We start from the raw sequence: 6,034 nt of genomic DNA, 5'->3' as shown, positions 1-6,034 counted from the left end.
CAGTTGAGACTGTGATGATATCTAAAGAGGTGCCACTTGACCTTTGGTACTACTAGCCTCTACTTAGGTCTACTAGTATGTATATGTATCTATGTGCTTGTGTGCTAATATACTTGTGTACGTATTTATGGATGAGTGAGTAGGGAAAAAAACTAAATCTCATATTGCTCTTTGTAATGTAGATGTCAAACGAGAGACAACCTGGTGGGGAATAGCCATCTGGCTCTTCTTTTGGTTGGTTCACATCCCAGGTGGGCTCCCACCCGGGGTGGACATCACCTCTAGTGGACCCGAGTCTTGAGGCGATGAGAACAAGCAAAGAAATAAAGATTATTTCTGGCTAGTTAACCCTAAACCATGAGTGTAATAGGCTTATTTTTTGTTATTTGCAGGCATGGCCATCCCACACCTACTCTACTCAGGTTCCTCCACAAGTCGTAGATCCAGACCTTCAGCGGGCTCTCTCTTTACGAGACCAGTACCTCCGTTCGACGGATGGGATTGTTTGGCCGCTACACTTTGCAGTAGCTTGTGACCTATGGTCTTTCTCCGCAGTCCACACCATGGGGGAGTCAGGGAGGGACTCCTTACATCCAGAGCCTTGCACCGTCGACACTTCAGTCTATGGCCCCTTCTTATCGTACTACTCCCTTTCCATCGGAGGGTCCCACTCCCATGGCATCAAACAGTCCCACTCTCATGGCAGCGCAGGGTCCTACGCCACTTCATTCCTGTTTTGCCACATTATCATCGACGTACTTCCTCTAGCAGCGAGCGTTGGGAGAGACGAAGCGGGGGCAGATCTTGTGGCTTCGCTTGTTTTGGTAGTGGCGGGGAATGGAGTCCCCTATTTCAGAGCGTGTCGTCCCTGACGTAGAGGATGAGGATACTAACGTACCCGTGTCAGACACGCATGGATGCTACTACATGATAAAATATGGTGGAGAGGTGGACTTCGATATAGCACAGGGCCGGGCATTTTGAAGCCATCTTCAGATTCTTATACATTCGACGTATAAGAACTGTTTTGTAAAGTTTAGAGACCAACTGTCCGATCATGCACACTACATTGAGGACGCGCTGTATGCTAAATGTCCCCGATCAACGTTTTTCACAACAGTGGTTGGAGAGCTACATAAAAACATTTTTGAAAAACAAGCAGTCCAATGTACGGCGCGCAAGAGCCAATCAGGTTAGAGATCTAGATAGGAGCTATCGCGGTGGCAACATGGAAGATGCGGAGTAAGAGTAGGTATTGCAAGAAAAGAGCAATCAGGCTGGGATAGGCTCATCCTACAAACAACAACGCGAAGCTTGCGCCAGACAAATGTCCACACACTATGGCTCGGGAGGCAAGGCAGCTTGGAAGGACAAATATGTAAGATTGATTATATTACAACCTAAATCAATGATTATAAAGATTGTAGTTGATGATTTGTTATTATTATTGCTAACTTAGGAAAATATCACTCTTACTCGACCAAACAGAGAGATGCTCAAGTATTGGGAGTGACATATTGAATTTGATACTTGACGATGGTTGTTAAAGAACAACCACCTCTCGCGAGCAATCCGACGCAGTGATTGGATCACTAAAAGCGGTAAGTTTAAACAAGTAATTTTGTATCAATTGTTTTGAGTTGTTGATAATTGTTTAATTTGGTTTGGTTTTATGTAGAGTCAAGGTGATCAAACGTACGTGCCTCTGGATGACGACGAGAACGAGGAGGATTAGATAGAAAAATACTTGTTCAAACTTTCGTAAAGTCCCAATGTGCCACAATGTATATATACAACTATTTACATTTTATTTGTAACGTTTTAAAATAGTTGAACTTTTGCACATTAAATTGTCAAGGTAAAGTAAATTCAATTTCAATTCTTTGGTTGTTTGTATACTCTTTCAAAAAGCAATTGATGTTTCATTGTTTTATGCAGGTAAAAAATAAAGGTGCTCATTTGGGCCATCCAATCTTGGGTGGCCCAAATGAGCACCTTTATTTTTGAATGGCCGTTTAGCGATGATTAGCGCAGTAACATCAGTGGCAACAGACACGATAATATTGGCAGGTATATTACCGCAGATATTACTGTCATTATTGGTTTCAAACCACTACTGCGATTTGAGCCGCGGTTATTATCGCATATGCAATATTTTTTCTCTCCATTTTTCTTTGTTTTTTCGCGGCAATGCTAGCAATTATAGACTACTCCTCTTATAGTGACATTTGGAATCTCAAGTACATCAAGGCATGATCAAAGATATTATTATGCATCAAGAAAATGCGGCTCTTGGCATCCGTCCATCCCATACAAAATATATAATTCTATACCTTTGTTCACCTCAGCCACAATTATGTTATGCTCTACTTTTTGGAAGCGGGGCTCACCGTCATCCTTCAAGCAATACCCTTCAAATGTCTCAACGCTCGGCAAAGCACATTTCCTTCAGATGGTCTCCTTATCCCAATCTAGATAACTTTTTAGTTTTTTTATTGATACCAATAAGAGAGGTACTCAATATAAGTATAGCCATTTGAAAGTGCAAATGAAACACACTACCACCCCTCTTCACTGAGCAAGTAGTAGCTATTGTATCTTTCTTCAAGGACTCATGCACTTGACCTAAAAAGTTAACGTTTATGTCTACACCGCCTACAGCTACAATGACATTAACTTCCATTAGCTTTTTGGGTTTCTTTCCATCCCTTTTACATTTCTCCTCGCTCGTTATTGCAGGTCTCCCTTTCTTCTTGGGCAGACAACTAAGATCATGTGCTAACAACCTTCTTCTCTTCTTCGGTGGGCGAGTATGGTGTATCTAAAAAAATTTAGTCTCACTTTGAACACGAATCCCTATGGAACTACAATCATGGAAACTATCAGCACAAAATAATAGTTGACGTTTTTATAAAACATGTCTCCTAGTCTAAATTTAATTTTTGAACAAGTTGCATGTAACAATCATGTTAGCTATATTTATATATGTGCTTCACATTTTTTCAAGTTTCATGTAAAACAAAAATGTTTTTTAACAACAATGAATTAGTCTCCCCAATCTCAGAAAAATAAAAATTCTTTCAAAACAAATTAATTGCATAAGTAAAGGGTGAGTTTAAGAAATGAAAAGACAGATGAAGGTGGAAAGTTAAAAAATAAATGAAGGTGGAAATTCAAAAGACCTTTTGTGCCCATATAAATATGTGTTTTTTTCTCTTTCATTTTTCCTTTAGCGTTTTCTTCTCAAGAAATCTTTGAATCAGGAATACCTTTTAATTAGAAAAGTCAAATATATGAAGTGTGTGTCTGATATGCAACTAACTTTGGTAGAAGTGATTGATAGCAAAGTAAAACATGTCTTTCATGTAACTTCACCTTTGATTATGTTGTACATATATTCATTCTACCAGCTTAGTACTTAAGGTAATAGGCTTTTATGTTTATGCAAGCTATCTTTCTTAAATTATGTCAAATGTTCAAAATTGTGCATGTTGAGATTCTCTTTTTTAGTTCTTGAGAGATTATCGTTAGAATTGAGTTTAACTTTGAAATTTAAAATGAGTTTGATTTACAAGTTGCGTGTGAGTTTGAAAGCTTGAAAAATGTATAGTTTATTATTCCTCATTTATCAATTGAATTTTCACCATCATTGGTCCAAAGTATAAGGATAATTTAAAAATTTGATTTCTAACTTTATAAAATAGGGCAAGTTGGTGGAAAAATAAGACACTTGAGTCACCAAAATCTTAAAGTAACATTAATTTTTACATAATTTTAAAGTAACATTGATTTTTACATGAACAAAATTTATCCATAGTTTTTACCTCATCACTGATCTAGAGGATAAGAATGACTTAAGAATTTGATTTTTAGCTTCACTAAATAAATTTGACAAGTTTGTGAAAAAATAAGGCATGAGTGTTCGATTACTTAGTGTTAACACTGATTTTGGGAATGTGTCCTTCGCAAAGTCAATGAAAAGAGGACACTCAACATAGACTTTTTTGGGCCACAATGCTGCACGTTGTTCTTCCGTATACATGCATGCAGTGTGCTTCACATTGAGCCACTCTTTTGTAACTGGAACTTTATCTGTCCAACCCATGTTCCGCACCCATCTGGTATATGTTTGCCAAAATATACTTATTGTCATCCACTCAAATTTTTTAAGATTTAGGAATCAATGAGGACAAGATTACATACCTGTAAAATGCCCGTTTGGTGGCCATGTTAGTACCCTCCTTCTATTTCTACTTGTTAGCTTTGAGTCCACCTTTCAATCTATCGCACTCCACTTCATACAATGTGCCACTGTACCTCGATTGCCACTCCCTTATAGTTGTCACTAGGGTGTCGTTTTCAGGGAGACGGCACGATTTCTTCAGCAAAGCATACTGTCTCATAGCCTCGTTCACAAGTCAATTCCACCATGCCTCTCGACGTAACCAAGTGCGGAATACGGAGTGGTCGTCTACATTATTACACATCTACGTTATTTAATACTATACTCTCTTTTTTATGAAACATTTATCGCAAAATGACCTTACTTAGCGCTGATTTTAGGCTTGGATATAATGTGGTTGGATCATCGCTAACCAAGACCCTTAGCACATTGCTACAATGATGACTGGTAGATCGGCGCATGCAAGACTGTATATTCGATCATCTGTCAACCACTTTGGTCTCCTACTCCATTCTATGTCCATAAGAAATCTAGAAACAAATGTTAAAATTTTTTAAGCAGCACGTGAATGTAAACTTAACTCCCTTTGAAAGAAATCCCTATTAGTCTTACCTCCACCACTCTTCCCCTAAGTTAGGATCCGCAATTGCGGATGCCCGTTGCGTATTTTTTCGGGCTTTCTTGTCAGCCTTATAGAATGCGTTACGGTAATGGGTAGTGAACTCCTCCGTTGAGAGCTCATTTTGCTTATTACTCACAGATTGTAAAGCCTTTGTATACTTTGCCTGAATCGTGACATTAGTTCATTATTTGTTTGATCCACTACATTGTCATGGTGAGAATAACATAAAGGACAATGAAACTTACCGGATATAGAAGTTGGGATAGCACGATAAGAGGAACCTTGTACCCGCGTCTTCGCAATCCCCCACGCTTATTCATTTCAGCATCTAATTCTCATTGCAGCCATCCTGGAACATCTTCCTCCAAACCATTAAGCAATGTATCCATGTTGTCTGTGCCCATTGCTCTTACCATACATAGCATATCTATGAAGGAAGTTTTTACGTAGCCTTTGTCATTAATGTTGTGGCAACAAAACTTACACCATTAAAAGACTAGGTAGCGATAATCATGCTATAGCTAAGCTTATCAAATTGACTAGGAAGCAATACTCATGCTATGGCTAAGCTTATCGATTCGACTAGGATGTGTTAATTATGTTATAGCTAAGCTTACCGATTCAAGTGTGCCACCACAGTGAGAACTTCTCCCTCGTTCTCTTTAGTGACCTTAACCATGCAGGCTTCCACACAGCAATGGTACTTAGGCTCCTCTTGTGAACTGCAAAGCAAAATTATCTTGCATAGTTTCACAAAATTCATCTCATCTTGATATTGAGTTAGAAACAAAAGTGCATAAAGTAATCTACCTATATCAATTTGTGCATTCCATGCCCAAAGACGGTGATTCCCATCCCATGTGTACAACATTTTTCCTTTCACGTCCCCCCACCCGGATTTATGCAATTGTTTCTCAAAATCCTCATTAAGTTGCATCCAGATTGGATCCCAGGTTTTCCGAATAGCATGACTAACTTCTACTACATCTAGATCTGGAGTCCTTATTGAAAGCATGAACCTGGCACGATGTGGAACATATCCATTTCTAGAGAACTCCAACGCTAGATTGTGCACACGATCTTGCACTGGCCGTATCGCTGGATGTGGTAACAAGCGGCACAATGGCACTGGTGGCAGTGGTACTTTGCGAGTATCCTGTATAACCGTACTTGAATAGCTAGCTTCAATCTTTTAGTTTGTGTTAGGAATGTTAGATGAGCATACCATT

This window comes from Adiantum capillus-veneris, chromosome 16, assembly GCF_014529385.1.
Source record: "Adiantum capillus-veneris isolate H3 chromosome 16, ASM1452938v2, whole genome shotgun sequence".
NCBI classification, from domain to species: domain Eukaryota; kingdom Viridiplantae; phylum Streptophyta; class Polypodiopsida; order Polypodiales; family Pteridaceae; genus Adiantum; species Adiantum capillus-veneris.
Note: the sequence above shows the minus strand (reverse complement) of the source record.